The 12,712-nt window shown below is 39.4% G+C and overlaps 7 non-coding genes across 7 annotated transcripts; all 7 read left to right on the top strand.

Annotated features, from left to right (window-relative positions):
* Positions 1-275: 275 nt before the first annotated feature.
* TRNAS-UGA (transfer RNA serine (anticodon UGA)) lies at positions 276-357 on the top strand. The gene has a single exon. It is a non-coding gene; the product is annotated as a tRNA-Ser (tRNA).
* A 1,633-nt stretch (positions 358-1,990) lies between these two features.
* Positions 1,991-2,072, top strand: TRNAS-UGA (transfer RNA serine (anticodon UGA)). The gene has a single exon. It is a non-coding gene; the product is annotated as a tRNA-Ser (tRNA).
* Positions 2,073-6,706: 4,634 nt separating this feature from the next.
* On the top strand, positions 6,707-6,778 carry TRNAQ-UUG (transfer RNA glutamine (anticodon UUG)). Its single transcript has one exon. It is a non-coding gene; the product is annotated as a tRNA-Gln (tRNA).
* Positions 6,779-7,594: 816 nt separating this feature from the next.
* On the top strand, positions 7,595-7,666 carry TRNAQ-UUG (transfer RNA glutamine (anticodon UUG)). Its single transcript has one exon. It is a non-coding gene; the product is annotated as a tRNA-Gln (tRNA).
* Positions 7,667-8,581: 915 nt separating this feature from the next.
* On the top strand, positions 8,582-8,663 carry TRNAS-AGA (transfer RNA serine (anticodon AGA)). The gene has a single exon. It is a non-coding gene; the product is annotated as a tRNA-Ser (tRNA).
* Positions 8,664-9,318: 655 nt separating this feature from the next.
* On the top strand, positions 9,319-9,390 carry TRNAQ-UUG (transfer RNA glutamine (anticodon UUG)). Its single transcript has one exon. It is a non-coding gene; the product is annotated as a tRNA-Gln (tRNA).
* Positions 9,391-10,321: 931 nt separating this feature from the next.
* Positions 10,322-10,403, top strand: TRNAS-UGA (transfer RNA serine (anticodon UGA)). Its single transcript has one exon. It is a non-coding gene; the product is annotated as a tRNA-Ser (tRNA).
* The last annotated feature ends 2,309 nt before the right edge of the window (positions 10,404-12,712 follow it).

Raw genomic sequence — 12,712 nt, 5'->3', positions numbered from 1 at the left:
TCAGCATTTTCGGATTATTTTTAAGGATGTTTTTGGAGCTGACTGACTCCAAATCCACATTATGAAGAGGGAAAAGCTTTAAACTGTGAATGGTTCCCATTGATGATGACTTTAAATCAGATTTTTGTATTTTACTGAGACCTTGTATTTTCTTTTCATTTTCTGAGATGTCTTCCAGAGGGTTGATCACTGAGCGTGATCATGGTGCAATAACTTGGTGCAATAGTTTTCTAATAAGAAAACATGTGTGAAGCTCATAACAGCTTGACATCCGAGTAGTCGTGGACTAGTGGTTAAGGCGATGGACTTGAAATCCATTGGGGTCTCCCCGCGCAGGTTCAAATCCTGCCGTCTATGATTCCATAACTTTTTGACCTTTTATCTTTTTTGTTCAATTTGCATATTTACTAGTCTATTCCCCATGACAGTGATATGTGATGAAGCGAGTTTCTAGGACCAAACTGACTTTATCTTTGACTGTTCTTTAGATAATCTATTCTGGAGCAACATTACATGTGCGACTTGTCGCCAATCAAAAGAAACACCGTGGGTGCCATCAGGTAAGAGGTTTTTCTCTTGATCTTGTCCAGCAGCCACAGACCGCTGTCCTGGCTAATGGACTGGGACATGCACTTTGATTTGCACAAACCTTAAATTATCTCTCAGATGAAGCCTTTTACCATGCAATGCTAATCTTTATCGACTACTGGATGAACAGTTTTCTAACAGTATAAGTTTTGCAATTTATTTTTTTCACACTTTTTCCAAGTAACAGATACAGCAATCTTTTTACTAGCCACTTTTCATCAACATTTCAAACTGCGCTAGCTGTGATATCGTGGAAATGTTGGTAAATTTGTGGAATGAAAGGTTATAAGATATCAATTTACCATTGTGTATGATTGCAGATTTGCACTGCAGCTTTGGAGCCTGTTTTCGCCATCGTTCACGATTTCATATGCTTTATTCAGCAAAACAAGCCGCAGCCATGATTGCGTCATGGTTGGTTCCATGGTGTAATGGTTAGCTCTCTGGACTTTGGATCCAGTGATCTGAGTTGAAATCTCAATAGAACCTGAGCACACATTTTGATTTTTCCATCTGCACTCAGATCGACGATGCCCAATGTTTATGATGAAACAAGCAATTTAAAATACACATAATAAAAGACAAAAAAAGAGTTCAAGGATTCATGGAATACCATGGTCAAAGCTGTCAATCAAGTAGGATTAGCAAAAATTAAAATTGTCTGTCACTCATTGTCTATGTCATACGAAGCAATCTCATACTCTGTGACTTGAGTCAATATTCACATAACACTCTTTCCAAGTGGGTGAATCTGACAAGGATTTGAAGCCAAAATGGCTTCAGGAAGTGTTTTTGATTTTTCTCTAAGCCATCTTTTCTTGTGTTTTCCAGAATTTCCTAAAGTGCCTTATAAACATTTTTGGTGGTGTTTTTCTAAAAATTCTTTTCGGCGTCTTTTGAATGTGTTTTGTGGCTTTTTTTGTAGCACACAAAAGTCAATCAGGACCCTTTATAGGGTCTTTCGAACCTTACCGTTGACTTGTATTATAGGTATGGAGCTGTTCAAAGTGAAAAACATCTGAAGATTGATATGGTAATTTCAGTTAACCGCTGGACATTTTTGGAAACTTGAGATGGTTAATAGATGCTCCAAAGCCTGATCAAATGAACATCAAGTCTATTTTACTTGGAAATGATTATTTTCAGTCTTCTCAGCATTTTCGGATTATTTTTAAGGATGTTTTTGGAGCTGACTGACTCCAAATCCACATTATGAAGAGGGAAAAGCTTTAAACTGTGAATGGTTCCCATTGATGATGACTTTAAATCAGATTTTTGCATTTTACTGAGACCTTGTATTTTCATTTCATTTTCTGAGATGTCTTCCAGAGGGTTGATCACTGAGCGTGATCATGGTGCTATTAGAAAACATGTGTGAAGCTCATAACAGGTTGACGTCCGACTAGTCGTGGCCGAGTGGTTAAGGCGATGGACTTGAAATCCATTGGGGTCTCCCTGCGCAGTTTCAAATCCTGCCGACTACGTCTATGTTTCAATAACTTTTTGACCTTTTATCTTTGTTGTTCAATTTGCATGTTTACTAGTCTATTCCCCATGACAGTGATCTGTGATGGAGCGAGTTTCTAGGACCAAACTGATGTTATCTTTGACTGTTCTTTAGATAATCTATTCTGGAGCAACATTACATGTGCGACTTGCCGCTAATCAAAAGAAGCACCGTGGGTGCCATCAGGTAAGAGGTTTTTCTCTCGATCTTGTCCAGCAGCCACAGACCGCTGTCCTGGCTAATGGACTGGGACATGCACTTTGATTTGCACAAACCTTAACCCCTTCACTACCAAGGGTGGTTTGCACGTTAACTCCCGGGCCAATTTTTACAATTCTGACCACTGTACCTTTATGAGGTCATAACACTGGAACGCTTTCATGGATCCCGGTGATTCTGACATTGTTTTCTCGTGACATATTGTACTTCATGGTAGTGGTAAAATTGCATTCAAATAACTTGCGTTTATTTGTGAAAAAAACGGAAATTTGGCGAAAATTTTGAAAATTTCGCAATTTTCCAACTTTGAATTTTTATGCCCTTAAATCACAGCGATACGGCACACAAAAAACTTAATACATAACATTTCCCACATGTTTACTTTACATCAGCACAATTTTGGATCCAAAATTTTTTTTTGTTAGGAAGTTATAAGGGTTAAAAATTGACCAGCGATTTCTCATTTTTGCAACACCATTTTATTTTTAGGGACCACTTCACATTTGAAGCCACTTTGAGGGGTCTATATGATAGAAAATACCCAAAAGTGACACCATTCTAAAAACTGCACCCCTTAAGGTGCTTAAAACCACATTCACGAAGTTTATTAACCCTTTAGGTGCGTCACAGGAATTTTTTGAATATTAAAAAAAAAATGAACATTTAGCTTTTTTTCACAAAAAAAATACTTCAGGTTCAATTTTCTTTATTTTACCAAGGGTAACAGGAGAAATTGGACTGCAAAAGTTATTGTGCAATTTGTCCTGAGTACGCTGATACCTGATATGTGGGGGGGAACCACTGTTTCGGCGCATGGCAGACCTCAGTAGGGAAGGAGCACTGTTTGACTTTTTCAATGCAAAATTGGCTGGAATTCAGATCGGACGCCATGTCGCGTTTGGAGAGCCCCTGATGTACCTAAACAGTGGAAACCCCCCAAGTGACCCCATTTTGGAAACTAGACCCCCCAAGGAACTTATCTAGATATGTGGTGAGAACTTTGAACCCACAAGGGCTTCACAGAAATTTATAACGTACAGCGGTACAATTAAAAAATCATATTTTTTCCACAAAAATGATCTTTTCACCCCCAATTTTTATTTTTCCAAGGGTAACAGGACCCTAAAAGTTATTGTGCAATTTGTCCTGAGTACGCTGATACCCCATATGTGGGTGTAAATGACTATTTGGGCGCATAGCAGAGCTCGGAAGGGAAGCAGCGCCATTTGACGTTTTTGGCTAGAATTGAGATCGGACACCATGTCACGATTGGAAAACCCCTGATGTACCAAAACAGTGGAAACCCCCCACAAATGACACCATTTTGGAATCTAGACCCCCCAAGGAACTTATCTAGATGTGTGGTGAGAACTTTGAACCCCCAAGGGCTTCACAGAAGTTTATAACGTACAGCAGTACAATTAAAAAATCATATTTTTTCCACAAAAATGATCTCTTCACCCTCAATTCTTATTTTCCCAAAAGTAACAGGACCCTAAAAGATATTGTGCAATTTATCCTGAGTACGCTGATACCCCACATGTGGGTGTAAACCACTATTTGGGCGCATGGCAGAGCTCGGAAGGGAAGCAGCGCCATTTGACGTTTTTGGCTGGAATTGAGATCGGACACCATGTCGCGTTAGGAAAGCCCCTGATGTACCAAAACAGTAGAAACCCCCCACAAATGACACCATTTTGGAAACTAGACCCCCCAAGGAACTTATCTAGATGTGTGGTGAGCACTTTGAACCCCCCAGTGCTTCACTGAAGTTTATAACGTCCGGGCGTGAAAATAAAAAAATCGTATTTTTTCCACAAACATCATCTTTTAGTCCCCATTTTTTTATTTTCCCAAGGGTAACAGGAGAAATTGAACCCCAAAAGTTGTTGTCCAATTTGTCCTGAGTACGCTGATGCCTCATATGTGGGAGAAAACTACTGTATGGGCACACGTCGGGGCTCGGAAGGGAAGTAGTGACGTTTTGGAATGCAGACTTTGATGGATTGGTCTGCGGGTGTCATGTGCGTTTGGAGAGCCCCTGATGTACCTAAACTATTGAAACTCCCCACAAGTGACCCCATTTTGGAAACTAGACCCCCCACGGAGCTTATCTAGATGTGTGGAGAGCACTTTGAACCCCCAAGTGCTTCACAGAAGTTTATAACGCCTGGGCGTGAAAATAAAAAAAACATTTTTTTCCGCAAAATTATATTTTTGCCCCCAATTTTTTATTTTCCTAAGGGTAACAGGAGAAATTGGACCCCAAAAGTTGTTTTGTAATTTGTCCTGAGTAGGCTGATACCCTACATGTGGGGGTAAAACACTGTTTGGGCACATGGCAGAGCTTGGAAGGGAAGGAGCACCATTTGACTTTTTCAACACAGAATTGGCTGGAATTGAGATCAGACGCCATGTTGCCTTTGGAGAGCACCTGATGTGCCCAAACAGTGGAAACCCCCAATTATAACTCCAACCCTAACCTCAACACACCCCTAACCCTAATCTGAGCCCTAGCCCTAACCCTAGCCCTAACCCTAGCCCTAACCCTAGCCCTAACCCTAGCCCTAACCCTAGCCCTAGCCCTAACCCTAGCCCTAGCGGGAAAATGGAAATAAATACATTTTTTTTATTTTATTATTTTTCCCTAACTAAGGGGGTGATATCGGGGGATTTGATTTACGATTTATGGCGGTTTTTATGTTTGGCGGCTGTCGCACGCTAAAAGACGCTTTTTATTGTAAAAAATAGTTTTTGCATCACCACATATTGTGAGCTATAATTTTTCCGTATTTTGACCCACCGAGTCATGTGAGGTCTTATTTTTTGCGGGACGAGTTGACGTTTTTATTGGTACCATTTTCGGGCACGTGACATTTTTTGATCGCTTTTTATTCTGATTTTGGGGGCGCAGAATGAACAAAAAACAGTGTTTCATGAATTTCTTTTGGGGGGGTGCGTTTACACCGTTCCGCGTGCGGTAAAATTGATAACGCGTTTTTATTCTTCGGGTCAGTACGGTTACAGCAATCCTCATTTAGGTCGTTTTTTATGTTTTGTCGGTTTTTTGCAATGAAAACAATTTTATATAAAAAATAATTATTTTTGTATCGCTTTATTCTGCGAGCTATAACTTTTTTATTTTTTTGCGGATGATACTGTATGATGGCTCGTTTTTTGCGGGACAAGATGACGTTTTCAGCGGTACCATGCATATTTATATACGTCTTTTTGATCGCGCGTTATTGCACTTTTTGTTCGGTGGTATGATAATAAATCATTATTTTTTGCTTCGTTTTTTATTTTTATTTTTTAAGGGGTTCGCTAAAGGGGTTAACTAATGGGACAGTTTTATAGGGCAGGTCATTACGGACGCGGCAATACCAAATATGTGTACTTTTATTGTTTTTGTTTTTTTTATTTTGAAAAAATGGATTTATTGGGGAATATTTTTTTTTTTTTAATTATTTTTAACACTTTTTTTTTTTTTTTACTTTATTACCTTGTCCCAGGTGGGACATCACTGTCCTGTGACAGATCGCTGATCTGTCACATCACAGATCACTGTGACAGATCAGCGATCTGACACAGGCACTGCTGAAGGCTTCCTCATGCCTGCGCTTTGCAGGCACTGAGGAAGCCAGCTTCCTCAGGCCCCCGAAGGCCCCCGTCGCCATCTTGGATTCGGGGGCCTGGAGGAAAGGAGCCCCCCGCAGCAGCGCTGCACATTGCGCTGCTGTGGGGGGCTCAGGGAAGCACGGAGGGAGCCCCCTCCCTGCCGATGCTTCCCTTTAACCCCCGGTACACCGCGATCGCGTTTGATCGCGGTGTGCAAGGGGTTAACGTGTCGGGGGCGGTCCGTGACCACCCCTGACACATTGTGCCGGGTGTCAGCTATGATAATTAGCTGACACTCGGCCGCGATCAGCGGCGCTCACCACGTGGGCGCCTCTGATCGCGATGACGTAATATTCCGTCCATGGTAATTAGGTCCATGGTGACATGGACGGAATATTACGTCAATTGTAGGTAAGGGGTTAAATTATCTCTCAGATGAAGCCTTTTACCATGCAATGCTAATCTTTATCGACTACTGGATGAACAGTTTTCTAACAGTATAAGTTTTGCAATTTATTTTTTTCACACTTTTTCCAAGTAACAGATACAGCAATCTTTTTACTAGCCACTTTTCATCAACATTTCAAACTGCGCTAGCTGTGATATCGTGGAAATGTTGGTAAATTTGTGGAATGAAAGGTTATAAGATATCAATTTACCATTGTGTATGATTGCAGATTTGCACTGCAGCTTTGGAGCCTGTTTTCGCCATCGTTCACGATTTCATATGCTTTATTCAGCAAAACAAGCCGCAGCCATGATTGCGTCTTGGTTGGTTCCATGGTGAAATGGTTAGCACTCTGGACTTTGAATCCAGTGATCTGAGTTCAAATCTCAGTAGAACCTGGGCACACATTTCGATTTTTCCATCTGCACTCAGATCGACGATGCCCAATGTTTATGATGAAACAAGCAATTTAAAATCCACATAATAAAAGACAAAAAAAGAGTTCAAGGATTCATGGAATACCATGGTCAAAGCAGTCAATCAAGTAGGAATAGCAAAAATTTAAATTGTCTATGTCACTAATTGTCTATGTCATACCAAGCAATTTGCATGTATACTAGTCTATTCCCCATGACAGTGATCTGTGATGGAGCGAGTTTCTAGGACCAAACTGACGTTATCTTTGACTGTTCTTTAGATAATCTATTCTGGAGCAACATTACATGTGCGACTTGCCGCTAATCAAAAGAAGCACCGTGGGTGCCATCAGGTAAGAGGTTTTTCTCTCGATCTTGTCCAGCAGCCACAGACCGCTGTCCTGGCTAATGGACTGGGACATGCACTTTGATTTGCACAAACCTTAAATTATCTCTCAGATGAAGCCTTTTACCATGCAATGCTAATCTTTATCGACTACTGGATGAACAGTTTTCTAACAGTATAAGTTTTGCAATTTATTTTTTTCACACTTTTTCCAAGTAACAGATACAGCAATCTTTTTACTAGCCACTTTTCATCAACATTTCAAACTGCGCTAGCTGTGATATCGTGGAAATGTTGGTAAATTTGTGGAATGAAAGGTTATAAGATATCAATTTACCATTGTGTATGATTGCAGATTTGCACTGCAGCTTTGGAGCCTGTTTTCGCCATCGTTCACGATTTCATATGCTTTATTCAGCAAAACAAGCCACAGCCATGATTGCGTCTTGGTTGGTTCCATGGTGTAATGGTTAGCACTCTGGACTTTGAATCCAGTGATCTGAGTTCAAATCTCAGTAGAACCTGGGCACACATTTCGATTTTTCCATCTGCACTCAGATCGACGATGCCCAATGTTTATGATGAAACAAGCAATTTAAAATCCACATAATAAAAGACAAAGAAAGAGTTCAAGGATTCATGGAATACCATGGTCAAAGCAGTCAATCAAGTAGGATTAGCAAAAATTAAAATTGTCTATGTCACTCATTGTCTATGTCATACCAAGCAATCTCATACTCTGTGACTTGAGTCAATATTCACATAACACTCTTTCCAAGTGGGTGAATCTGACAAGGATTTGAAGCCAAAATGGCTTCAGGAAGTGTTTTTGATTTTTCTCTAAGCCATCTTTTCTTGTGTTTTCCAGAATTTCCTAAAGTGCCTTATAAACATTTTTGGTGGTGTTTTTCAAAAAATTATTTTCGGCGTCTTTTGAATGTGTTTTGTGGCTTTTTTTGTAGCACACAAAAGTCAATCAGGACCCTTTATAGGGTCTTTCGAACCTTACCCTTGACTTGTATTATAGGTATGGAGCTGTTCAAAGTGAAAAACAGCTGAAGATTGATATGGTAATTTCAGTTAACCGCTGGACATTTTTGGAAACTTGAGATGGTTAATAGACGCTCCAAAGCCTGATCAAATGAACATCAAGTCTTTTTTACTTGGAAATGATTATGTTCAGTCTTCTCAGCATTTTCGGATTATTTTTAAGGATGTTTTTGGAGCTGACTGACTCCAAATCCACATTATGAAGAGGGAAAAGCTTTAAACTGTGAATGGTTCCCATTGATGATGACTTTAAATCAGATTTTTGCATTTTACTGAGACCTTGTATTTTCTTTTCATTTTCTGAGATGTCTTCCAGAGGGTTGATCACTGAGCTTGATCATGGTGCTATTAGAAAACATGTGTGAAGCTCATAACAGGTAGATGTCTGAGTAGTCGTGGCCGAGTGGTTAAGGCGATGGGCTAGAAATCCATTGGGGTCTCCCCACGCAGGTGCAAATCCTGCCGACTACATCTATGTTTAAAATAACTTTTTGACCTTTTATCTTTGTTGTTCAATTTGCATGTTTACTAGTCTATTCCCCATGACAGTGATCTGTGATGGAGCGAGTTTCTAGGACCAAACTGACTTTATCTTTGACTGTTCTTTAGATAATCTATTCTGGAGCAACATTACATGTGCGAATTGCTGCTAATCAAAAGAAGCACTGTGGGTGCCATCAGGTAAGAGGTTTTTCTCTCGATCTTGTCCAGCAGCCACAGACCACTGTCCTGGCTCATGGACTGGGACATGCACTTTGATTTGCACAAACCTTAAATTATCTCTCAGATGAAGCCTTTTACCATGCAATGCTAATCTTTATCGACTACTGGATGAACAGTTTTCTAACAGTATAAGTTTTGCAATTTATTTTTTTCACACTTTTTCCAAGTAACAGATACAGCAATCTTTTTACTAGCCACTTTTCATCAACATTTCAAACTGCGCTAGCTGTGATATCGTGGAAATGTTGGTAAATTTGTGGAATGAAAGGTTATAAGATATCAATTTACCATTGTGTATGATTGCAGATTTGCACTGCAGCTTTGGAGCCTGTTTTCGCCATCGTTCACGATTTCATATGCTTTATTCAGCAAAACAAGCCGCAGCCATGATTGCTTCATGGTTGGTTCCATGGTGTAATGGTTAGCACTCTGGACTTTGAATCCAGTGATCTGAGTTCAAATCTCAGTAGAACCTGGGCACACATTTCGATTTTTCCATCTGCACTCAGATCGACGATGCCCAATGTTTATGATGAAACAAGCAATTTAAAATCCACATAATAAAAGACAAAAAAAGAGTTCAAGGATTCATGGAATACCATCGTCAAAGCAGTAGGATTAGGATCAAGTAGGATTAGCAAAAATTAAAATTGTCTATGTCATACCAAACAATCTCATACTCTGTGAATAGAGTCAATATTCACATAACACTCTTTCCAAGTGGGTTAATTTGACAAGGATTTGAAGCCAAAATGGCTGCAGGAAGTGTTTTCGATTTTTCTCTAAGCCATCTTTTCTTGTGTTTTCCAGAATTTCCTAAAGTGCCTTATAAACATTTTTGGTGGTGTTTTTCTAAAAATTCTTTTCGGCGTCTTTTGAATGTGTTTTGTGGCTTTTTTTGTAGCACACAAAAGTCAATCAGGACCCTTTATAGGGTCTTTCGAACCTTACCCTTGACTTGTATTATAGGTATGGAGCTGTTCAAAGTGAAAAACAGCTGAAGATTGATATGGTAATTTCAGTTAACTGCTGGACATTTTTTGGAAACTTCAGATGGTTAATAGACGCTCCAAAGCCTGATCAAATGAACATCAAGTCTTTTTTACTTGGAAATGATTATGTTCAGTCTTCTCAGCATTTTCGGATTATTTTTAAGGATGTTTTTGGAGCTGACTGACTCCAAATCCACATTATGAAGAGTATAAAGCTTTAAACTGTGAATGGTTCCCATTAATGATGACTTTAAATCAGATTTTTGTATTTTACTGAGACCTTGTATTTTCTTTTCATTTTCTGAGATGTCTTCCAGAGGGTTGATCACTGAGCGTGATCATGGTGCAATAACTTGGTGCAATAGTTTTCTAATAAGAAAACATGTGTGAAGCTCATAACAGGTTGACATTCTAGTAGTCGTGGCCGAGTGGTTAAGTCGATGGACTTGAAATCCATTGGGGTCTCCCCGCGCAGGTTCAAATCCTGCCGTCTATGTTTCCATAACTTTTTGACCTTTTATCTTTTTTGTTCAATTTGCATATTTACTAGTCTATTCCCCATGACAGTGATCTGTGATGGAGCGAGTTTCTAGGACCAAACTGACATTATCTTTGACTGTTCTTTAGATAATCTATTCTGGAGCAACATTACATGTGCGACTTGTTGCCAATCGAAAGAAACAAAGTGGGTGCCATCAGGTAAGAGGTTTTTCTCTTGATCTTGTCCAGCAGCCACAGACCGCTGTCCTGGCTAATGGACTGGGACATGCACTTTGATTTGCACAAACCTTAAATTATCTCTCAGATGAAGCCTTTTACCATGCAATGCTAATCTTTATCGACTACTGGATGAACAGTTTTCTAACAGTATAAGTTTTGCAATTTATTTTTTTCACACTTTTTCCAAGTAACAGATACAGCAATCTTTTTACTAGCCACTTTTCATCAACATTTCAAACTGCGCTAGCTGTGATATCGTGGAAATGTTGGTAAATTTGTGGAATGAAAGGTTATAAGATATCAATTTACCATTGTGTATGATTGCAGATTTGCACTGCAGCTTTGGAGCCTGTTTTCGCCATCGTTCTGATTTCATATGCTTTATTCAGCAAAACAAGCCGCAGCCATGATTGCATCATGGTTGTTTCCATGGTGTAATGGTTAGCACTCTGGACTTTGGATCCAGTGATCTGAGTTGAAATCTCAATAGAACCTGAGCACACATTTTGATTTTTCCATCTGCACTCAGATCGATGATGCCCAATGTTTATGATGAAACAAGCAATTTAAAATACACATAATAAAAGACAAAAAAAGAGTTCAAGGATTCATGGAATACCATGGTCAAAGCTGTCAATCAAGTAGGATTAGCAAAAATTAAAATTGTCTGTCACTCATTGTCTATGTCATACGAAGCAATCTCATACTCTGTGACTTGAGTCAATATTCACATAACACTCTTTCCAAGTGGGTGAATCTGACAAGGATTTGAAGCCAAAATGGCTTCAGGAAGTGTTTTTGATTTTTCTCTAAGCCATCTTTTCTTGTGTTTTCCAGAATTTCCTAAAGTGCCTTATAAACATTTTTGGTGGTGTTTTTCTAAAAATTCTTTTCGCCGTCTTTTGAATGTGTTTTGTGGCTTTTTTTTGTAGCACACAAAAGTCAATCAGGACCCTTTATAGGGTCTTTCGAACCTTACCCTTGACTTGTATTATAGGTATGGAGCTGTTCAAAGTGAAAAACATCTGAAGATTGATATGGTAATTTCAGTTAACCGCTGGACATTTTTGGAAACTTGAGATGGTTAATAGACGCTCCAAAGCCTGATCAAATGAACATCAAGTCTTTTTTACTTGGAAATGATTGTGTTCAGTCTTCTCAGCATTTTCGGATTATTTTTAAGGATGTTTTTGGAGCTGACTGATTCCAAATCCACATTATGAAGAGGGAAAAGCTTTAAACTGTGAATGGTTCCCATTGATGATGATGACTTTAAATCAGATTTTTGCATTTTACTGAGACCTTGTATTTTCTTTTCATTTTCTGAGATGTCTTCCAGAGGGTTGATCACTGAGCTTGATCATGGTGCTATTAGAAAACATGTGTGAAACTCATAACAGCTTGCCGTCCGAGTAGTCGTGGCCGAGTGGTTAAGGCGATGGCATTGGGGTCTCCCCGCGCAGGTTCAAATCCTGCTGACTACGTCTATGTTTCAAAAACTTTTTGACCTTTTTTCTTTGTTGTTCAATTTGCATGTTTACTAGTCTATTCCCCATGACAGTGATCTGTGATGGAGCGAGTTTCTAGGACCAAACTGACTTTATCTTTGACTGTTCTTTAGATAATCTATTCTGTAGCAACATTACATGTGCGACTTGCCGCTAATCAAAAGAAGCACCGTGGGTGCCATCAGGTAAGAGGTTTTTCTCTTGATCTTGTCCAGCAGCCACAGACCGCTGTCCTGGCTAATGGACTGGGACATGCACTTTGATTTGCACAAACCTAAAATTATCTCTCAGATGAAGCCTTTTACCATGCAATGCTAATCTTTATCAACTACTGGATGAACAGTTTTCTAACAGTATAAGTTTTGCAATTTATTTTTTTCACACTTTTTCCAAGTAACAGATACAGCAATCTTTTTACTAGCCACTTTTCATCAACATTTCAAACTGTCCTAGCTGTGATATCGTGGAAATGTTGGTAAATTTGTGGAATGAAAGGTTATAAGATATCAATTTACCATTGTGTATGATTGCAGATTTGCACTGCAGCTTTGGAGCCTGTTTTCGCCATCGTTCACGA

The sequence above is a fragment of the Dendrobates tinctorius genome, unplaced genomic scaffold (assembly GCF_039654945.1).
Source record: "Dendrobates tinctorius isolate UK_male_01 unplaced genomic scaffold, ASM3965494v1 ptg000048l, whole genome shotgun sequence".
Classification (NCBI taxonomy): domain Eukaryota; kingdom Metazoa; phylum Chordata; class Amphibia; order Anura; family Dendrobatidae; genus Dendrobates; species Dendrobates tinctorius.
Note: the sequence above shows the minus strand (reverse complement) of the source record. Positions and strands in the feature narration are given on the sequence as shown.